The 23773-nt window shown below is 39.0% G+C and overlaps 1 protein-coding gene across 7 annotated transcripts in view; it reads right to left on the bottom strand.

Annotated features, from left to right (window-relative positions):
* Positions 1-23773, bottom strand: part of TMEM108 (transmembrane protein 108) — a 332433-nt gene that overhangs the window by 247718 nt on the left and 60942 nt on the right. For 2 of the 7 annotated variants that reach the window (XM_010335804.3, XM_010335800.3), the window contains exon 1: positions 429-10063. The exons of 4 other annotated variants lie outside the window; for them this stretch is intronic. The gene's annotated coding sequence lies outside the window, so the exon portion shown is untranslated. Of the gene's footprint in view, positions 1-428; positions 10064-11103; positions 11343-23773 lie in introns of those variants that run through there. One more of the 7 variants, XM_074405464.1, reaches the window with a different exon arrangement.

Here is a 23773-nt window from a genome sequence, read left to right as displayed (position 1 = left end):
AGCATGTACCCTAGGATCTGATACCATCCCCACCCACCCCCAAAACTGTATTCAAATGAGAAGAGCATCTATGCTCAAATCATTTAAGTGAGATAAGAGACAGCTATACACCTCTCATATTCAGAGAGGTTAAATAGCACATTCAAGGTTCAACACTTGCTAAAAGCCATTTATTTCCACTCAGACCCTCAGCTATCATTTTGGAAGCTACCACCAGATGCACAGAGTGTTAATGCGGCAGTAAGCCCATGTCTGAGGGTCTGAGGTTCAAGGTTTCACACAATTTGGTCAGCTGTGGTTTTTTACCCTATAAATCAGAACTTGATAATTATAGCACTATAATTCGTTAACAAATATTTAATTACTACCTTTAACAGCTAAAATAAAGACAATCTGACATAATATTTACATAAATACAAAATACCTACCTTCAAATTAAGTATCTTTTCCTACTAAATTGCCCTATTTTAAATCTCCATCTAATTCATTTCAGAGTCTAGTTGGAATTTTCCCTGAGTTAATTTGGGATTGTAAATTCTCCAAGTCTCAGATCTTCAGAGTAGCATAAGAGCTCCCCATATAATTTTCCTGAGTTAATCTGCTCTTTCTGTTCCCCACGTTTTTAGCTTCACATGGCATCTAGGGTCTCATCTGCTCCTGCCTCTGCATGGCTTGCCTCCGCTCCACTGCCCACTCTGGGTTCCCATTCCCAAGCAGAAAGCACCGTAGATGCTGCCGTCTTGCTCTCCTCACTCTGTGGTCTTGTTCCAATCAGGGAAACATTCCTATGGCAACCAACACACACCACCATCTCACTTTCCTTCCCTGAAAGTTCCTTATTTGCATGGCAGACGTTTGGCAAGGACACTGAATTACTTTAACTTGCCTAGCAACTACTAGCCTGTTCCAGCCTCTCTAAAAGGGTTGGCTTTTTGTCGCTTATCTTTTAAAACACACTAGGGATTGGCTGCTGGCTGTGGGAAGGGCAGCTGCCAAGTCAGCCTCATTGGACACTGGCCTGGAACACACACAGCAACTGGGCAAACTGGAGCTGTTTCTTACCCCAAGGTGAAAAAATGTCCACAGGCTTGAGGCAATGGCACGAGAGTATACAGCTCTGAGGGTCCCACCTTGGGCTAACTCCAGGGGAATTTTAATTCTCAGAGAACCTCAAATCTCCTTCACTTTCAACTATAAGAAGTAAAATTATCAATAGCTGCCTCCACTCAGAAAACCAAGCTTATCCCATTTTGCCATGTACTTCAGATCTTCCTGTTTTTATTTAACACACTGGAAACCAGATATTTCAATTTACAGAATGTAGTTTATTCATATAGATTATTTTAGCATCAGGAACCAACATGGTCCCAAATGACTGATGCTGTTTTCCCTATTTTTTTTTCCCCCTCAGTGAATTCTAAAGAAATACTTGAAGTGTCTATAATCTAATCTGGGTACCCTAAGATGAAATACTTCTTCTAATAATCCATACAGGTGAAGAATCTTGAACAATGAATAAACAGTTTATTGAGCTTTTGGCTTGCTCTGCTGATATGATTCCATGTTTGCCTGGTGCCCCTTTCAGAACAGAAGCCAACAGTGGGTGCTTTCTCTTAAAAGCAACCAGTGAGATAACCAACTCAGGTCCTGGAGAAAACAAAAGCTACTAGATAGGCATTTCTACTCCTACCTGCAGCCAACTGTCTTCCAAAATGAAAGCAAGGCCACTGTTGCAGAAGCAGAGAGTTGCCAATTTAGGCCAGCAACAGAACTGAAAGTTGACATGGGTGGACACTATCTTTATTAGACAACTATTTCCTGTTGGTAGGGTGCAAAAGACCCACTTTTCTATCTTTGCAACTTTTGAATTTCTTCTAAAAAGAGGCTTCTTATTCAATTCCATGGCTCCTTAAGGACAAGTACAATTTTTGATTGCCATTTGCCATTTCAATGACACAGAGTAAGTGCTTGGTAGGCATTTGCTCAAGTGAACCTTAAATATAGCAGCAATAGACAATTAAAATAAGATACTATTTTTACTGATTATATTTATAAACTAAAATTTTTGTCGCATTCATTGTTGACAAGGGTGTGGAGAAACACGACGTTCTTATACACTGTTGATGAAAGTATAAATTAGGGCAGTCACTTTGGAGCACAATTGGCAATATTTAGTGATGCTAAAAATGGACATACTTTTTTTTTTTTTTTACCAATAATTCCCTTGCTTTGACTGTATCCTACAAATATATTTATAAAAATGCAAAAAGATATATTCAAGAATATTTATTGCAGCATTGTCTGCAATAAGATAAAACTGGAAAAACCTAAATGGTCAAAAAACAGAAGGTAAGCTAAATGGTCAAAAAACAGAAGGTAAGCTAAATTAACCATCACAATGGAATACAATATAGCCATTAAAAATGAGATGGATATATACGAACTGATGTGAACAGATGTCCAAGCTATATTGCTAATACATAGTGTGACATATATGTATTTACAGATACACATATAATCGTAGATGTGTGTTATATGTGTATAGGTATTATGTATATGTGTATGTATGCTTGTATACAAATAGAACATTAGGTCATTTCTGGTAGAATCTGTAGAGACTTAACAGTGGTTACCTCTAAGGAATGATATTTAGGATTCAGACAAAAGGAAGACTTTTATTTCTACCTCATAACATCTTAAAATGTTGACTAATTTTTAAAACAAGGAATGTTCTACTCATATATTTAAAACATGTTAATAATTGATAATTGCCTTTGCATTATTAGATATTCCAAAATAAAGATAGCAGGTTATTTTTTACCATTCAGGGATCCATGTGTAACTAACACAGGGATCTTTAAAACCATCCACCGCTCTAGCAGCAAGCAAGAAACTTCAGAAATGAAAACAGCAGGTCACATAAATTGTTTATGAAGTCTGTACTTTTAGTGTGTTAGACATGAGTACCTCAAAAACTTTATTAGAAATTAGAAATCATATTAGGGCTATGTAAATTAAGATTAAAAATAGAACAACTACAAATACACATTTGAATTACACAATAAGCCAAAAAACATATTCCTAATGCTTGAGTCATCTTTTTTTGGAGGTAGAGGGAAAAGAGAAGTAACTCCTGCTGCTAAATTAGAAATCATAAGCCCTAGAAGCAGTGTACATATGTAACAAGGAGAAGAAAACTGGATTGAAGAACTCTAAATGATGTTTAATCAAAGAAAAATACAGAAAGCTGCAAATGTGTCTTTTCAGGGGATGATTTAACCTACGGAGAGGGACAACCGAAGAGAAACTTCTCCTTTTCACCAGTAACTCAGTAACATATAAAAATTTTTTTTCAGCTTCCAAAGGTTAGAAAGAACACTCCATTTAAAAAAAATAGAGCATTCACCTTCATTTCCACATATCCCCAAGTTTCCAAATATTCCTCCTACTTTTTTCTTACAAACTCAAGAGAAAAAATTTCCCTTGGTACTCATTATAAAACCCCAGAATGCTCTTGACATTGCCATTTTAACTGTCTATTGTTCTCCTAACTCCAGGAAATCTCTTAAAGCCAGACATAATGACTGTTGTGACGGTTTTCAGTAACAAGAAGTGAAGTTTCCTGTCAAAAGAAGTGCTCTCTCAATTTTCATCATATGTAAAAAAAGATGCTTCCATGAGCACCTGCATAGACAGATGAGCTTCTTTGAGACCCTGAAAATGTACTACAAATGATGAAAGAACAAATAAAAATGACAGATGAATTTGTGGAAGTTTTTTCCTTTTAGCTATAGTGAACTGTGATTTATTTCCCAATTAGTACTCATTCTTTTGTCGGAGACCTGGCTTTTTGCTCTAGAGCTGTCAAGAGTATATCCTAGATATTAATTCAACACAGGAGTAAAAAATTAATTAGGAGATGCTGTTTATTTGGAATACTCTAGCTCCTAGACTAAATAGACTGACTATGAAACATATTTTATTACAACACTCCTGCATTAACTGCTTCAGGTCCCTATGATTCCAAATCTCCCATTCAGGTTAAGAGGCCTGTATCTTTAGTATAGATCTACTGGCCAGACTAGCAAAAGGAAGGCAGTATGTGTCTGAGGGGAGAGTCCAAGAACAGGATTCAGAAGCCCTGGGTTCAAGTGCTGTACAGTCCTTAACCTGCAGAGCTGCTGAAAGCAAACTCACCTTCATCTGTCTCACTTCTTTCATGTGAACAAATGGGAGGGACGTATCAGATCAAATCAGATAACATATCGATACAGTTCACAAATATGGGATGCCAAAAAGGCCTTACCACTAAAAAGAACTGTAGTTTGCCCTTTTGAAATTGTGTTACACAAATATATCCTTGTGTGACTCAGTTTTCTTACCTGTAAAACAGGAATAAAAAGACTCATTTCATGGATGCTGTTAGATGCCCGCACCCATGCTTTTCATTGTTTGCTCTATCTAAGAGCTAACATATGCTCTTAGAGGATTGCCTAGCATAGATAAATAAAAACATTAGGTGTTACCTTTAGTATAAAGCTACTTTATTTAGAAGTGTAGATCCCTAGTACTGCAGATGTTCAAAATGTGAGAGCAGTATAACAAAGTGAAAAATTAAACACGAACATAAAGAGGGATGAGCTATGCCCAGACGATCTGCTTTGTTTTAACTGGTGGCCTAGTCAGGCATAAAGCAATAACCATAGGAGATGGCTGGGACAGGATTTGAACCAGACACACAGCAACTCAAAGTACAGTAAGAGACAAAGACTGTACAATGTATCAATGTCACTTTCAAAGGTTAAGTGGCTTGAATGCTAAATGTGAGATGTACAGAGGCACAGACTTCCTCTGCTCTCTAGGTCAGGCTGGTCCTTAGTAGGTATACCTTAAAAATGTTTGAAAAATGAGTGGATGAACGGGTTGAACACACTGCTTTCAATACAATCTTCTTGCAGAATTCCTATTGTAATACAGACTTCTTGATATTAAAAGGTGTCTTCACGAAAGACAAACGAAAACCCAAAAGATACATGAGCGCTCATGCCTTAATTCATGAAGTACTTAGTATTCACTCTATCTCAAGCATGGTACAGAAGGTGTGTTATGAATAAAGTCTAGTTTATGCAATTACAGGAATCTAAAGTTTTTAGAAGAAGAAGTTGCCCTCTGTCTTGGGCTGGAATCTAGTCATAGTAGAAATAACTACATTCTTCCCTAGTTGGTTTCTTACAGGCAGCTCCTCTCTACGTCTAAGCCTTAGTGATTCTATTTATGTGTTAGGACACTTTAATCTTAAGAAACTAAAGGAAAATGGAAAATCTTTTTCAGAAAGATGTAATTGTACCAGATTATATGCAAGCGATTTGGGGGCACGTAATTACAATAATGCCTTACAACAAATTTATACGAAGATGTGTGACAATATTGAATTAAGGGCGAGTTTTTAAAAATGGAGTTTTATTAGAGTAGTTCAAATTAAATGCTAATAAAATATCACCAAGAAGAAATCTCCTAGGACTACTTTAATGACTAGAATAACTCATAATCGGTAGATAGTTAGGATGCAAATAGATGCAAGTAAGGCATTTGAAAATGGCCCTTCCTCTCAAGCAGGCTGAATGTTTCCTAACAAACTTATTTACACTATTCCTTTGATCTGTAGGTCCTTTCTTCATAGATAAAAACGAAGTAAACTTCAGACTTTCCCTGAAGAAATTATTAAGAACACTGAATTAATGGGGTACAAATGAATGACACTATTGAAGACAGAATCAGGGTCCTGTCAGATGGCTGCAGCCAACTACATCTGGATTTATTTTTAAATGAGTGTTTATACGCCACTGTTCATCCAAGTTCTCATGAGAGGCTCTGTCTTTGCATACAAAGCAGGAGAAAACTGCTGAATGAAGTCAGTGTGCTGAATGGAACTGGAGAGTGGGTGGAGAGAGTGCCTAGTTTTTTTTTCCCCTCTTTCAAAAATTTTTTCATTTTTGCTGTTATTTTTCTCTCTTCTCCTATCTGGTATTCTTTGATACACTATGACAGCTTGTTCAAACTGAGGAGCCTAAGAAAGATCCACCTGACAACCTAGACTCAAGAAAAGCGCATGTGAAAATGCTATTTCCAGCCAGTGTATGATCATCAGATCTTCGTGAATAGAGCTAGTACATTTCCAAAGTACTTTAGAGGCTGCAGAAAATGCTAACAAACATTACTTCATTTGATACAACCACCTGTGGCATAGGAAAGGCAGGTGTCTTCATTTTGCAGATGAGAGGTTAATGACGTGATCAAGTCCACACTATTAGAAAAAGAACCCAGCATCAAGTCCAACCTTCTTGATAAGACTGATAAATCTTGATAAATCTGATAAGACTACTAATATCTTACTATTGGTTTGTGGTGATGTCTCCACATTACAATTCCTAAGTAAATAATCTTTGGTCTTTTTCCACACCCCCTACTGTAAACTGAAACTCCCTGGCATCTGATTCACTTATGCCTGTGGGAAGCAGAACCCCGGGTAGGAGAACCACAGGGGTTCAGCCCTCAGCCTCACTGTGATTTCAAAAAGGACTTAGTAGCTTCTAGGACAGTGTTTTTTCAGTTGTCAAGTCCAGTTTTAAATGCATATGCTTCTCCACTGGAGAAAAACAGAGTGTGGTAGCAACAGCCAAGGCAAATCACCTGTACTGAATTTTTATTTCTTAGTAAATTTGAGATGTTCACTGGGACAGATATGGCTAGACTTGTAACATAAATGAGAGGCAACTGAAGAGTATTTTGCAAACACAAAAGTTAAGACAAATGCTTAAACTACCTCCAAAACTTTGGATGTTATCATTCCTTTCTTCTTAAAAAGAGTAATTCCATAAGTAATGCAATAACAAGAAGGAGATTATTTTTTCAATGAACACATGGTAAAAAAAATCTGGTTAAGACTACTAATATCAGTGTAGCTTTGGAAAAATCTCAGGATTGGAAAATCTTAAGATGATTTTAAGACTATTACCATTGAGTACTTTCCACACCTGGATTGGCAGAAAAATCCCAAAGGAGGGCCCCAGAAATCAGACAACATAGGGTAAATACTTTGCCAATCCCCAGAAATCAGAGAACCTGGAGTAAGTACTCTACCAATCCCTAATAAAATGAGTACTAGAATTCTATTCTAGACAACCTAATAGAATGAGTACTCAGAAGCCTATTAAGTTCATGCTGTTCCTCCCCCAAAAAGGCCTCGTAATAGATTCTAAAGAAGGACAGTTTTAAAACAGCTTCCCCCATCTCTGGCTACCTAAAGGACTTAGTGGATTGGAGAGCTGCAAACCATACTCGTGTGCTGATTACTCGAAAAAGCAACTGGAACTGTTCAAGAGAAACAGCAACCAGCCACTGGGGCTTCACGGACATTCTGAAAATAGTGACTGACACTTCTGATTTTTTTCCAAACCTGGTGCACCCAATCCAACTCCAAAAATCTTCATTTAACATTTATTAAGTGCAAGACATTGGTGGCTCCTGTCTTCTGACTTTGGATTTAGAGTAAAGCATAACTTTGCCCCCAAGCAAATAGATACAGACACACCTCACACCTTACCAAATGCAGAAGTGAACTTGTTGAGGAGACTATCATGAGGAAGAACCTGTGGGGTCAGCAGTGATTACCACAGCAACAATGGCCAATGGCACTCTAATTTTCAGCTCCTAGTGCAATGATCTGAGGTCTGAGTCTCCCTTAGGAGGTTTCTGTTGGCTTTTGTAAGAAGCCTAGATAGACTTGCTGTCTTCCATTGGGCAATTCTGGCAGAAAGGAATGCACTCTTTATTAAGGGCTGTTCACAGTACAGATACAAAACAGAGAATAAAGACTCTGAACTCTACTACTCACTGATTGACTTGCTTTTGAGCAAACAGTCATCAGAAACTGTTTGGCTCTAGCCTATTAAAGGCCACTAGATCACTCACATGGGATGGCTTCCTGGTACATTAGATCAAGTTTCAACCTCACTTGTTCCATTGAGGACTAATATTTGTTTAATGCTGTACTCTATTTTTAAAGTAAACTATCAGCCTGTGAAAGGTCTGAATACACTCAAACATTCAGCATATCAAGTCAAAATGTGTACTGTTTGAATTAAACGCAGATAAATCAGGCTGGGCGCAGCAGCTCATACCTGAAATCCCAGCACTTTGGAAGGCTGAGGTGGGCAGATCACCTGAGGTCAGGAGTTCAAGACAAGCCTGGCCAACATGGTAAAACACCCATCTCTACAAAAATACAAAAATTAGTTGGGCATGATGATGCGTGCCTGCAGTCCCAGTTACTCGGGAGGCTGAGGGAGGAGAATGACTTGAACCTGAAACGTGGAGGTTGCAGTGAGCAGAGATTGCACCATTGCGCTCCTGGGTGACAAGAGTGAGACTGTGTCTCAAAAGATAAGTAAAATAAATTCAGATAAATTAAAATACAGATATATTTTCCTTTGAATGCACTAGTAACCAGTATCTCATATAGTTGACAAGAGCACTTAGCAAAATGTTTTGAATTATGCTGAACCCAAGTCAGTTTATAACTTGACTGGGTTTGATAATCTGACATTTGCCTTGGAGGGGAGATTGTCTTTGAGTTGGACAGTATCTTATATATAATTTAGTCCATCTTCATAGCCACCGTACAGAAAAAGCGTATGTAATATGCCTCCCCCATTTTATTCATTTATTTATGTAAATAAATACAAGTCTTCAAAAAGTTCATGGAAAATGCATATTAAGAAAAAACTATACATGGACTGCAAAATGTTTTTGCACCAAAATACTCATACTAAGTTTTTATATGTAAACCGTATCTAGTTAAAGGTACTAATAAGTATAAGACATCAGTTTGCAAAGAGCCCCTATCCAAGCAACAAGATTTCTGCTAAAATTGAAGAGCAAACATCAAATTTACTGTGATTCTTGGGTGGAAAAATGCTGGAATTACTAATGCTTCACAAATTGTTTTCAAAGACAATGCCCCAAAGAAGACGATGCCCCAGAGAAATCAGCAGTTTACAAATGGATAACTTGTTTTAAGGAGAGATAAGATGAGACTGAGGATGAAGCCCACAGAGGCAGACCATCCATTTACGTTTCTCTCATTGCTAATGATTTGGAGTATCTTTTCCAATGCTTGATGGCCTGTGAAGTTTCTTCCTGTGTAAACAGCCTGTTCAAATCCTTTGCTCAAATTTTTTTACTAGTAACATGTATTGCTTTAAAAATAACCCCCCACTGGAATCAGTTGAATAAGGCAACAGGAAAAACTCAAACATGAGAACAGATGGCAATGAATCCATCCTTTGAAAATAGCAGTGACTCTACAGTCAACAGTGAATTTGAGACCTGCACAATGAATAATAACAGGGACAGCAACAGCTAATGATGTTACATGAAATACCTGATACAGTGCCTGCATATAGCAGATATTCATTAAACACCACTTCCTCCCCCTATCTTCTAAGATTATCACAACAAATCTGTGAGACAGAAAAAACATGTATTATTTTTATTTCTCTTTAATGGATAACAAAACTGCCTAGAGGCATGCCCTTTATTGCCTGGTGACAGAGGCATGGCTAACTCAAGTGCTGCTGGTTCCTCCCTTTATTTCTACTAGGAATGTAAGCTTGGAAGTAGACAGCCTGGCTTAGCAACCCAGCTCCTCAACTTACTAGCTGAGTGGCTTTATGAAAGTAGTCACCTCTTTGAATGTCAGTTTCCTCCCATAAAACGGGGTAAACAGTGATGGCATTTTCCTTTTGGGGTTAAGGATTAAGTAGTTCCATGTAATCCATGAAGAATGATGCCAGGTATCTAGTAAGTGCTCAGTGAATTTTAGCTGTTGCTTATTATTAGCTTATCCTTGGTGTGTGGGAATTGTGCTAAATGACACTATAAACAGTCTTTTTTGAATATTCTCTAATTTCACGGTTTTAAAAATTCATTTTGAAAGGTTAAAAACTATGTAACAGTATATGAACACTGAATATATCTTTTTTTTTTTTTTTTTTTTGAGACGGAGTTTCGCTCTTGTTACCCAGGCTGGAGTGCAATGGCGCGATCTCGGCTCACCGCAACCTCCGCCTCCTGGGTTCGGGCAATTCTCCCGCCTCAGCCTCCTGAGTATCTGGGATTACAGGCACGCGCCACCATGCCCAGCTAATTTTTTGTATTTTTAGTAGAGACGGGGTTTCACTATGTTGACCGGGATGGTCTCGATCTCTCGACCTCGTGATCCACCCGCCTCGGCCTCCCAAAGTGCTGGGATTACAGGCTTGAGCCACCGCGCCCGGCCGAACACTGAATATATCTTAAATATTGCATTTAATTCTAAAGACGTTTCATAATCCATTTTTTCCCAAATTGGCTTAGGAAAAATCTTGAAAGATAAGCATTTTATCCCCTAACATTTTCTGGGGTGTTTCTCCCAATGTATTTCTTCCATCTCAAGTAACACATCTGAGGACTTCACTGACCAGATAAAACAAACCTGTTGGAACGTGGGCCTCCATACAAAGTAGGCTAGCACTTTTGTTTCCTTTGTACAAGGATTATTCATTTTCATATTTCTATCCACAGAAGAGAGGATATCAACCAAAGAAATACAGCCAACTAGTGGTAACCGTGGCCTGAATATAAGCAACCCTCATTCTTCTCCTTTAAAAAATAAAATAAAATGAAGGCACAGTCAGAGAATCAAATCAAAGTATGGCAAATGCTGGCATAAAGGAAAGCAGCAGCAACAACATGAGAGCTGTCTGGAATCTTAAACAAGTGGTCAAAACTCACCGAATTACAAAAATCAATACTATGGTATGAGGAGAACAGTTGGGAATTCTAGCATTTATGTCACTGTTCAGGCACATTATGACTCAAAAGCATCTTCTGGCTAGTTGTTACTGCTTCTGCAGGCCTCACTTCATTGTAAGATGAGGTGTGGGACAAAACATCGTCTTCTCATTTCCTACTTGCCATAGTTCTAGGGTTTTATGGTTGATACCTAAACCTAGATTTAAAACAAAATTTCCCACATGGTTACATTGATGCTGTCATACTTACATTAGTGGTGTAATTTATTACATCATCCTCGCGGTTCTGTTAGTGGTGACTCATCTAGCAGAGGCTCATCTCTTTGCAACCTGAATGTACACAGGATTATCCAGCTGCCCATCTAATTAGAAGACAAGGATTTCACTTGCTGAAAACTGCCAGGTGCCCCGTCCAAGGACATCATTTTGATTATGCTTCTTCTAGACATTACTTTCCTGCAAATGTAGGCTCAATGACATACAGCTACTTCTTGCTTCATGTGCAAGCAGTAGCTTCCCTCCCTACCCACCCCAAAGTGCATCTAAAAAGAGTAGAACATCCAGGAATTTCCAGAATCAATCATGCTGTATGCAGGATCTGCTGAGAAATGTCCAGTACATGCAGCCACATCATGAAATCGACAAACAAGACCCTGGGAACTGCTTCATCAAACAATACAGAGCCAACAGTTGCCGCCTCAGTCAAGGAAAATAATCAGTGAGAAAATCAATAACATCCAGTCACTGGTGACTCAGCCTCCATCTGACTCAACTCAAGGGCAGGGGTGCGGTGGAGTGAGGACATGTGATCTTGACAAGGCCATTTCTATACATGGGATATTTTCGATTTGGTCTAAAATTATTATTTGTCTTGTGGGGCTGGAAGGAGAACTTTACATGTGACTTTATGTTTCTTAATATTATTTAATGTTTTGTAAGAGAAATGATATAAACATGCATAAAAGAGTCATCCTCATATGGCTCATCACTCACAGATGACCATCAGTATTTTAAAAATGAGAAGGTGGGGGTAGGGTTCTGCTCATCCTCTGAGGATTGACTTATAAAGCCAATTCTTTTATAATGCTTATTTTGAAAACATGAATTTGTTTCAACACTATTGTTATATTAAGGAACACTTTAAGTATAATGCAAATGTTGGGTTTATGCATGATTTCATCCATGAGAAACACTAGGTGACTGCAGAAAACCACACCCAACGGAACCAAAGCAGGTGCACATGCCTCTAACACCTATCAGCTACCTAAGTCACTGAGTGTTATGAGCCACCCACCCATCCACATTGCTATTACAACTTTCCTTCCAATTTCAGGAAAACCTTCCTTCCACCACTTCACAACAACCCATAAGCAGCAACCTTTCCAATGTCTGCTTCCACAAGCAAACTTAGGATTGTTTTCAAGGAAAAGTGCCATACTTCTTGTAGTGTTTCTTATGTATTCCTTAACCGTTTAACTATATTAACAGTGTTAACATTTTCGTTAGGTTTCTATCTTTTTAATGTTTTACTGACAAAGTTTTTAAATATTGTGCCACTAAGCCCATTTTCCTCATAAATCCTGTAGGTTTTGTTGCACAATTCTGCATAGTATGGTGATTCTCCCAAACACCATGTCACTTTATAGCAGAACTGACTGTGTCTTTCTCAACTTAAATTCTGACTTCTGTCTTAAAGCAACACTAGGCAAATTAATTTACTCTCTTGAGAAACACATTTGACTAGGAGTGTAAGCTTGGAAATAGCCTGGCTTTGCATCCCAGCTCCTCAACTTACTAGCTGACTGGCTTTATGATAGTAGTCCCCTCCTTGAACCTCAGTTTCCTCCCATAAAATGGGACAAATAATGATTGCATTTTCCTCATGGGAAATGCCATCATTAGGTGCTGGACAGCTCTACTTTTTGTAGGCCCCTAAGTATATTAATATGTCTGATTAATAACTGTGTGTGAATGGGGTTGAGGGAAAATAAAAGAATGCTTCATTCATGTGATGGTCCTTATTCTCAGCTGCAGATGACACAGAATTTCTTTTAGTATTCTTTATACATGTTATTAAATATCAGAAGATTTCTTCATAATAATAGAAGTTGGCATAACTGAGACCCCCCTGGAAGTTAACCAGTTGTCACAGGTTTTTAACAAACATCTTTATTATGTTTTGCTCATAGTAAAGATTGTACTCATAAAACATAAGTGAAGGGAAAAGGAAAAGAAGCCATCTAACTCAGAAGACTGGGGAATGTGGTAAGGTTCATAGATACATTTTGTCATATTATTTGATAATTTAAAAACAAAACCAAGCAATTTTATATCTTCCCAGAGTCATTTTGTTCCTGGAGGGGTAACTATGACCATTTTTTCCTTCTTATTACCATTCCTCCTGCAATATTACCATTACCATTCCTCCTGCAATCCAGTTCCTTGCCTCATTACAGCCTTCAGTAAGAGATGCCAGAATTTCTTTGTTTTTTGTTTCCCCCCAATGGAAAAAGAACTGTTTTTTTTTTTTTTTTTGAAAGAAAAAAAAAACTGTATTGTGCTTAATGTGGATAAAGCATATAAACTCTCACTGCAGAACATACTTTAAAAGCCCTCGGGGCGTGTTCTCGTTTTCCAACAGATGAATGTGTCAATACAAACCTGCCACCTCTCTCCCCACGGAACTAAATGATGCCCTGATCTCCTTTATAGAGAATTACTGGGTGGAAGCAGGGTAAGCAAAGCCAGTTTCAACTCCATTTACTGATGACAGTCAAGGGCATAGCTGGAACCTAGTACAAGACCTTAGGTACCAAAAAGACATTTTCTTAGACTGTAAGGTATGAAGAACAAGCCAGTTTGTGAGTCGGTAAAAAATGTGTGTGTGCACACATCTGTTGACTACACTTGGGGGTCTGCATGTATTCTTTGCTCTGTTGCTAACTGCTTCAGGGCAGCTCACAAAAATGCATATTATATAATATGATAAATTGCATGCAAAATGTTAAAAATGAAGCAATGTATGGGTGCATATATATTAATATATATGAATACACACACATCTTAGGACTTCACTGACTAAATAAAACTGTTGGAAAAAGGGCCTCCATATAGACATATATACACACATATATCTATATGGAAGTCATAATTCACTCTCTAATTAAAGAGACTCATGATGAGAAGAAAGGGTGAATAAAATCTTCAGTTAAAGGAACCCAAGAGAAAGAGAAACTTAGGTGAAGGAAAATCATCACTGAAGCCAGAGTTCTGGGTTCAAGTATCAACTCTGCTATTTACTTCCTGAAGAAAGGGTGAATAAAATATTCAGTTAAAGGAACCCAAGAGAAAGAGAAACTTAGGTGAAGGAAAATCATCACTGAAGCCAGAGTTCTGGGTTCAAGTATCAACTCTGCTATTTACTTCCTGAAGAAAGGATGAATAAAATATTCAGTTAAAGGAACCCAAGAGAAAGAGAAACTTAGGTGAAGGAAAATCATCACGGAAGCCAGAGTTCTGGGTTCAAATATCAACTCTGCTATTTACTTCCTGAGCAAGTAATTCAAACTCTGAGTTTCAATTCCTCACAGATAAAAGTTAGAATCCTCCCCACCTACGACTGTCTTTTTCAAGATTAAATAATGTTTCTAAGGCAATAGGAGACATAAATTCTGTCCTAAATCTCTAGCTTTTACACTACGTTCAAAAATTGAGACTAGATGGCTACCACAGTCCAGAAACAATCTTGGTTGTCTGAGGCACTATGGATCTGAAAGACAGGATATTACCACATATCTATGACCCCCAAACTCAACAGGCAGTAGGTCAGAGACAAGCTGGGTCAAAAGAGTGAAGAGACTGAGAAATCTCAGAAGGACCATGGCCTGATTTCAAATCTTTCCATGTTGAGAAGCCCCTGAGGACAATGGCTCTCAAAAGTGGTCCCTGGACCAGCAGCATTAGCATCACCTGGAAATTTGGTAGAAATGTAAAAATATTTGCCCCTCCTGCACATTTACTGAATCAGAAATTCTGCTGGTAAGGACACAACAAACAGACTTTAACAAACCCTCCAAGAGATTCTGATGCTCACAAAATTTTGAGAACCAAAGCCTTAAGAGACAGTCTCACCTCTTGCTTCAGTGAGTTCAGGAGTTAGTATTTGTTTCAAGCCAGAGTTTAGAAAATGTCTGAGTTAGTCCAAGAAATCTCAGTATCCCTCTGGTCCTGTGATATAACACAGATTAGCAATGGATTCACAATACTCCAGCTATGTGACAACAAGATGCAAGTCACTAAGCAACTCAATAATTCCTCAGATCACTACAGGTCAAGGTCAATTCCTGATCCAAGTAGAAATCTCACAAACATGCTATTCAGCGGGAATTGGAGGATTCCTGGACAGAAAGCGATGGAGGATACGATCCTCTTAGAATGAAAGGAGTGTAGAAAATAACCTATTGGTGTAAACACGGGCTTCTGTGGGAGGACTGAGGTAAAACTACCTGCAGTACATAGCTGGCACCAACTTTTTATTTCTCTCTTCAGTGTTGGAAGCTATGGCTGCATGCTCACACAAGACAAGCTACTGTACTTGGTGACCTTCTCTACCTCCACCTCCCTCAAACTCAAATCAACTCCAGAAGCACCAGAGTTTAAGTTTATGCAGCTTTCTCAGAGAACACCTAAGCTCCTTGATTTTCTTCCTTTTTACTTCCCTGCTTGCTTATCTGATTGTATTATCACTGGTCCTCTGAGGGAAGAGAAAAAAACAGGCAAAACAGGCTTGGTGAAGAAGAGATGCAATTACAGTGGAAGCTAAAATAGAAGATTTGTGATTAATTGGTGGATTTCAGTTATCCTATAAGGGTTCCATGAGGGGCCCTGTCTGTACTTATTAGTCCTAAAAGGAAAACCTGTCATAGCTACAAATTACAATTCCTAAGTACCCTACTATATACTAATGTTGCACCAAAACTAAGGTCACACCGATTATTAGGCAGGAGTCTGCACCCCCTGTGTGACATTTAGAATATGCTACAAATCATAATTGATTAAAATTGCAGTTATTAGACAACATAAAACACACTGAACAACAACTATGGCAGATTTGCTCACTTATGGACTCTCAATGCACCCAATGGCAGCCTTTCTCATGTTTTAGAAATTAAATATTTCTTTGAATTACAAAGGAATACTCATCTTACACAAAAACCTTGGAAAATTAACAAACAGGTATTTATTGTGTCTAATAACAGTGCATAAAATTTCCAAGGAATATCTCTGGTTGTAATGTTTGCCCTATTCTCTTTAGAAATAGAGTCAGCTTATCACTCTGAACTCTCCCCAGAGATATACAGTACCTCAATTTTTTTTTCTCTTTGTGGAGAACAGGGTCTCATTATATTGACCAGGCTGTACCTGCTAGGATAGTTCATAAAAGGAAACACAAGTTATGGAGTATTATAATTAGAATGAACCTTCAAATACATCTATTCCAACCCTCCCTCACTTTATGAGCAACAAAGCTGTGTGACCCAACAGAATTCAGTGACTTGCCCAAGATCACACAGCTGGTTAGGAGCACAGTGAAAACCAGCAGTTTCATCTCTGGACTCTCCAATCTACTATTCTTTCCACCATATCATTCTGCCTGTGAGCTCCAAGCAAAGCAAGACAGGCATGACAGTCTCTGAGGTCACCTGCAAGGTCAAGTACATCCATGATATAGAAAGGTCATCTTCACAAAAAACATTTTTTTTTTTTGAAGACGAAGTCTCACTCTGTTGACCAGGCTGGAGTGCAGTGGTACAATTTCAGCTCATTGTAACCTCCACCTCCTGATTCTCCTACCTCAGCCTCCTGAGTAGCTGGGATTACAGGCACTACCACCACGCCTGGCTAACTTTTGTATATTTTAGTAAAGACAGGGTTTCACCATGTTGGCCAGGCTGGTCTTGAATTCCTGATCTCAGGTGCTCTACCCATCTTGGCCTCCCAAAGTGCTGATATTACAGGAGCAAGCCACCACATCCAGCTGTAAACAACATTTTTGTAGATCTGTCAGTCCTTACAAGGTTCAAGCTAAGTCCAAAGATGTGGAGCCATTTTAGACCACCTCCTCTAAACTTGGATTTAGGAAATCTACTTAAAAGGAAAGCATTCATTACACTGAGATCAGTCTTCTGAAAAGGTTGTGGCTTAGAAGCCACAGCCCCAGAATCAGGTAGAGAGACCTTCCAAGCCCTAAAGGTCTCAGAGACTCAGGATATATCACCCAATTTCTCCTGGGTAGCCTGGTGAATCATGAGCAATCCCTTTTGTGGCAGCTGAATTAACATGAAGGTCTTGCTGGCAATTAAATTCCCCCTTGTAATCTGACTCCACTAGAAGGCTATAGAACAGAGGCTTAAGATCACAATGTTTCCACTATACACTTTTCCCTGCTATACCTGTGTTTGGCTGAAATGCAATCATCATCTATATACACGCCATATACACTTCACCCTTGTGGTAACCCACAGATTGGCCCCTGGCATACTCTTGGAACTAGCTGTTTTATCTTTCATGGGCTCTAATCTTGTATGAATGCTAGAAATAGGAAAATCTACACTAATTAGAACAAGATTAAAAATGAAACATTATTCCTAGGATTGCAAAAGAAGGCAAATACATATTTTAAGATTATTAGACCAAAAAAAGTAAAGCAGAAGTATTTGAGGGGTATTTAATTTATTAGTGACTTCTCTCCAGGCCTAAATGAAATAGAATTCAGTTAATTTGAAAATACTCTATATGTAAGAGACTCTCCAATAGTCTATTTTTCCAAGAACTCTACTGTTCAAAACCCTTCAGAGGCTCCCTCATGCCTTAAGAATAAAAAATATGGTTTTTAGTCTGTCACGCAAGTTTTTTACAATCTGTTCAACATTATTTAAATAATATTACTTTTTTAAACCCCATACTGTATAAGCTATCTATTACTATGACACAAATTAGTCCAGAACACAGTGGCTTAAAAGAACTTTGGGAGGCTGAGGCAGGCAGACCACGAGATCAGGAGTTTGAGACCAGCCTGACCAACATTGCGACTCCTCGACTCCACTAAAAATACAAAAATTAGCCAGGCGTGGTGCCATGCACCTGCAATCTCAGCTACTTGGGAGGCTGAGGCAGGAGAATCGCTTGAACCCAGGAGGTGGAGGTTATGGTGAGCCGAGATTGCACTCCAGCCTGGGTGACCAGAGTGAGCCTCCCTCTCAAAAGAAAAAAACTGATTATTTCACATAGTTTTTTGGGGTCAGGATTCTGACTGCAGCTTAACTGGAGTGGTTCTAGCTCAGAGGCTCCCATGAAGGTATAGACATGATGTTGCCTTAGATTGTAAACATTTGGAGACTTGACTGAAACTGGAATATCTGCTTTCATGACTCTTACATAGTCTTGCTACATGGATCTCCCAAAAAAGATGCTTAAATGTCCTTACAATATGGTGGCGATTTTCCCTTGGGATGATAGATCCAGTAAAGCATGCTGCAAGCTGCAATATCTGTTATAACCTAGCCTCAGACTTACACACCATTATTTCTACAGTCTTATTGATTAAGCAGGCCATTCCTATTCAGTTTGGGAGGAAACTACACAAAGGTGTGAATACCAGTAGCTGGAGACCATGGTCGGCCACCCTGGAGGCTAGCTGTACATGCTACACTAGCCCACCTCACTGTCTTCTCAAAACCCACCCTTTCTTCAAAGCGAGTCTTTATTCTACCCCCTTTAAAAAAAAAAAAAGCTTTAACCTCTCAATTGGAAGTTCTAGCCTCCTTCTATAGGCTCTGACAACACTATGCATACTCCCCATAGTCTTCTCATATGCTGTACTTATTATAAATATGTATTTAAATGATGTTCACCCCTAGTAGGTTATAAATTCCTTAAGTGCAGGATCTCCCACAGCACTGTCTACAGAATAGTCAATAAACGTTTGATTAACCGAACTGGCATGTCTTTAGAAGGCCCTTTACCCTTTAGCCACCACCCTTTGAGACAGGGAGACCTCTTTGTACCCATTGCCCATGGGGTACACAGGCTATAACAGAGAAAAATATTAATTTTATTTATTGATTGATTTATAGATATCAGAAGCATCTTGAAGCCTACTGCAGAGGATATAGCTTGACACTTTAGAAGTGCCCAGGTTCAAAAACTGAAGTTCTAGCAGAAGCAATAGTTGTCAAAGAATATATGCCAAGCCAGTTTATCCTTCTACTTGTAGACAAGAGAAAGTCATGAAAAATCTGGGGAAAGCGTGTCAGGCAGAATTCTAAAGACACACCCACATGTGCATACACACATAGACCCCCACGGTTTCCTGTTCCATGGTTATTCAATCAACCACTAACCCAGGTACTGCAGTGAAGGAACTCTGCAGACAGAATTAAGATTACTAATGTGCTGACTTTAAGACAAGGAACTTATGAAAGTAGGCCTAATGTAATCACCTGAGTCCTTAAAAGCAGAAGAGGAAGGTCATAAGAGTTACTGAGAGAGACGCATTGGAAGACGGCAAGAAAGATGAGGCAGGCGGTGAAGTTGGAGACATTCAAACCATGAGAAGGACTCAACCCGCCACTTCTACCTTTGCAGATGGAGAAAAAGAACCATGGACCAAGGAACATGGACAGCCTCTAGAACCTGAGAACGTCCTGCTGCTGACAGCCAGCTAACAGATCTCGGTAACCACCTGGTGAGCTTGGAAGCAGGCCTTCGTTTCGACCCTGTGCCACCTGACACAGAGATGTCAGCAGAGTCAAGTTGGACTTCTGACCTATAGAACTGTGAGATAATAAATTTGTGCTATTTTGTGCTGCAAAACATGTAGTAATTTGTTATGGAAGCAACAGAAAACTAACACAAAGAGTAACAGTTAAATGCTGTTGTGGGTTTCTAAGAGGGAAAGAGTACTCTCCTCTCCCAATCCACACTGAGTCAAGCCCAGAGGGATAGGGGATAAATCCTCAGGTAACAAACACTGTAAGTTCAGGCAGATAGCTGAACCTGGGAAATCCAGGAAAGTAGCAACTCTGAGAAAAGCTCAGCACCCAGCAGGGCCTGAGGGACGGAGAAGCTATGGCTGCACAGTGTGGGCGTGGAAACAAATGGAGGCCATCTTACAGGTTCTTGGATCTCCTGTGAGGTGCCAAAGAACACTGAGAGTTTCCCCCAAAGTGTCAGTCACTAGGCAGGTGAATCAGGCTTCAGGGAACCAAAGGGATCTGTAGGACCTTGATGGATCCCAGGAGACAGAAGAGAAATGAAGACTTGCAGCTGTGCATGCAGCAGGGCCAAAGACCAACAGCAACCCTACATCTGAACAGAAGCATATGGGTATCAGAAAACCACCTGCTCCCCAGTACCTCACCGTTTAGTAGAAAGCAAAAGGGAAGAATTCAAAATCAACTATTTACTCAAACTAGAGATTAAGAAGAAAAAAAAAAGCTTGAAAGCCACCAAATTTATCATAAATTGGCAAGGTTTAGTTTTCTGCCATCAGTAGAAATGGAAATTCAAGAGGTAAGAAACATTCAGTTACAGACAAATAAAGCTCTATTTTGCATACCCAAGTCTGTGACTGTGAATTATAACTGCCAGAGATAGCTAACATTTATTGAGGAGTTATTATCTGCCAGGAGCTATATTTTAAATGTATCCTATAATTTGCTATGCTCAATAACCACCCAAGTTTTGCATTATTATTCCATTTTACAGGTAGAGAAAGCAAGGCCAAGAGAAAAAAAAAAAATCCCAGAATGTTACGGCTGGTAAATGGTAGACTCAGAATCACACATCTACCCACTAGCACTCTCTCCTTGAATTCCTTGCACTGAGTGTGTGACAGAAATAATATTATTTACAGAATCATCTTATGAATCCTTCTTTGATTATATTATTTATAGGATCACTTTTATATACTCTTTCGTTTCACAACAGCAACAGCAACTGCTAGAATATCTTAAAGGCATACTGCATGCCAAGCAGTTCTAAGCAGTTTCATGAGTCATCTCCCAAAGTCATGACATTCTCCATTTTATAGATGAGAAAAGTGAGGACATGACTTGCCTAATGGCACAGAGCAAGAGGCAAGGCCTCCAGTCTTCATGCTCATAACCATGGGGCTACACAACCTCCCTACCCTGAGCCACCCTTAGGAATTAGAAATCAAGTAATGCTGCACTGGTTACTAGAGGCCCAGAACACGGATTCTGAAAGGAACATGGAGGGGTGTTAATGGAAGAACACTGTCACACTTAACAACTATGCTCACTAAAGTTTAGTTGTCCCTGAAGTTATCTAACATTTTTTTTAACTTCTATTTTAACTAAAGGGGAACAAGTGTAGGTTACATAGGTAAACTTGCGTCATAGGGGGTTGTTGTATGGATTATTTCATCACCTAGGTATTAAGCCTAGTACTCATTAGTTGTTTTTTCTGATCCTCTCCCTTCTTTCACCCTCCACCTCTGAAAGGTCCCAGTATGTGCGGTTCCCCTCTATGTGTCCACGTGTTCTCATCATTTAGCTCCCACTTATAAGTGAAAACATGTAGTATTTGGTTTTCTGTTCCTGCAGTAGTTTGCTAAGGATAATGGCATCCAGCTCCATCTATGTCCCTGCAAAGGACATGGTCTCATTCTTTTTTATGGCTGCTTAGTATTCCAAGGTGTATACGTACCACATTTTCTTTATCCAGTCAGTCATTGATGGGCATTTAGGTTGATTCCATGACGTTGCTATTGTGAATAGTGCTGCTATGAACACAGGTATGCATGCATCTTTATAACGGAATGATTTATATTCCTTTGGGTATATATCCAGTAATGGAATTGTGGGGTTGAACAGTATTTCTGTCTTTAGGTCTCTGAGAAATTCCCACACTGTCTTCCACAATGGCTGAACTAATTTACACTCTCACCAACAGTGTATAAGCATTCCTTTTTCTCCACAACTTTGACAGCATCTGTTATTTTTTGGCTTTTTAATAATAACCATTCTGACTGGTGTGAGATGGTATCTCATTGCAGGTTTAAATTGAAGTTTTCTAATGATCAGTAACGTTGAGCTTTTTTTCACATGCACTCTCATTTCTTTTATTTTTAAGACCTTCCATCAATTCAATAACAGCCATCGAGAAAGTGAACACACTTATTCTAAGTCCTATTGTAATTTCAGGAACACTGAATGTGTCTTAGAATGAGGATAGATATGTATATTTTCAGCTTACACCACTTGCTAAAGAAACAAGTTCATTTTCATTTATCCAATATTTTCTAAGAGCAAAGACCGTGTTGGAAGCTAGGGAATCAGAGATAAAGGAAATGGCCCCTCATCTCACTGGGCTCACAGTATAATCTAGGGAGACTTTAGGCAAATAAATTACAATAGGCACTTAAACAGAGAAAAGCACGTGGTGGTACATGAGCACACAGGAGGAGTAGCTAGCTAGAAGGGGAGTGGCTATGAAAGAGAAAACTTTCTGCAGTAAGTCACGAGGGTGGAGTTCGGTTTGCAAGGATCTCACAGCAAGCAGCAGGCTGATTATACAGAAGGGAGAGACCATGGTATATTTAAGGTACTATAAACACAACAGAAACTTCTTTCACTGGCTTCCACTGAACCAACTCCTAAATTAGTAAATACTCTCCACTCCTTCTGAAAGATGTGCTCACCAGTACGCATGCCCAGTCAAGTGCTCTCAGTCTGAAGGCTTCTATACAGTACGCTGGGGAAATTTATGCTTTCCCAGTTAGGGGCATGCGTGCCAAAGGTTATTTATGTCAGTTCTCAATATGTTTGTGCTAGTTGTGCTTGGCATTATAATTACGTAACTTAATTATATTATAGAAACCAATGGAATACGAATATGAACGAAGAGTTACTACTTCTATAAAACTAGGTAGAATAGCCTAAAAAAGACTAGGTGCCAAAAAATTACTGTTAATTTAGTAGTGAGGCTGCCATTGAGACTGGAAAATAAATTGTAACCTGGAAGAATTCTGTCCTTGTATTTACTCTGTTTAAAAGAATCCCAGACTGGAACTCATAAGTGACATATTATGGGTATGGTTACAAAGAAAAACGACAGGGGATTCCAATAAGCAGATTCCAATGGTGGAACCACATTCAAAGGATATGTCTTTTTCTTACATCAAAGGATTGGTGAACAATGTCCATTTGTATGTTTTAAGTTAAAATAAACATTTTAAGAGTTGTATGTAAAATAAACACTTTAAGACAACAATCTCTCATTATTTTAACCAATACTTAAAAATTTAAAAATCATTCCTCAGATTAGAGGGGTTCTACTACAGTTTAACAGAATGAAGCCCAGACTGTAGGTGGTCAATTATTTCCAGATGAGGTTGGAGAGGTCAGGACTGCTCAAATTCCCAAAAGTTCCACATACATGCTAAGATATGTGGGTTCATGTAAAGGCAACAGAGCCACTGATGTGATTAATTCCTATGTAAGAAGGATCATGTTGGAAATGTGAAAACTAGTCAAGGCTAGAGGCTGTTGAAGTAAACCAGTGTAGAAATGGTAAGGCTTTAACCAAGGCAGATATGGTAAAGGGAACATAATTTGTAGAGTAAAATGCCTGATATACATAGCACTGGGCAAGATGGTAAGACAATGATGACACGGGAAGATCATGGTGATGTGGGAAGACAATGGGAGCTCTTCTGGAGAACAGTCTGGCAATATGTCTAAAAACAATCTTTGAAACTATCAGGAGCTTTCACCCAGAAATTCCAGTTAGTTAGTTAGTTAGTTAGTTAGTTATAGAGACAGGGTTTCACCATCTTAGCCAGACTGGTCTCGAACTCCTGACCTCGGGTGATCCACCTGCTTTGGCCTCCCAAA

The sequence above is a fragment of the Saimiri boliviensis genome, chromosome 9 (genome assembly GCF_048565385.1).
Source record: "Saimiri boliviensis isolate mSaiBol1 chromosome 9, mSaiBol1.pri, whole genome shotgun sequence".
Classification (NCBI taxonomy): domain Eukaryota; kingdom Metazoa; phylum Chordata; class Mammalia; order Primates; family Cebidae; genus Saimiri; species Saimiri boliviensis.
Note: the sequence above shows the minus strand (reverse complement) of the source record. Positions and strands in the feature narration are given on the sequence as shown.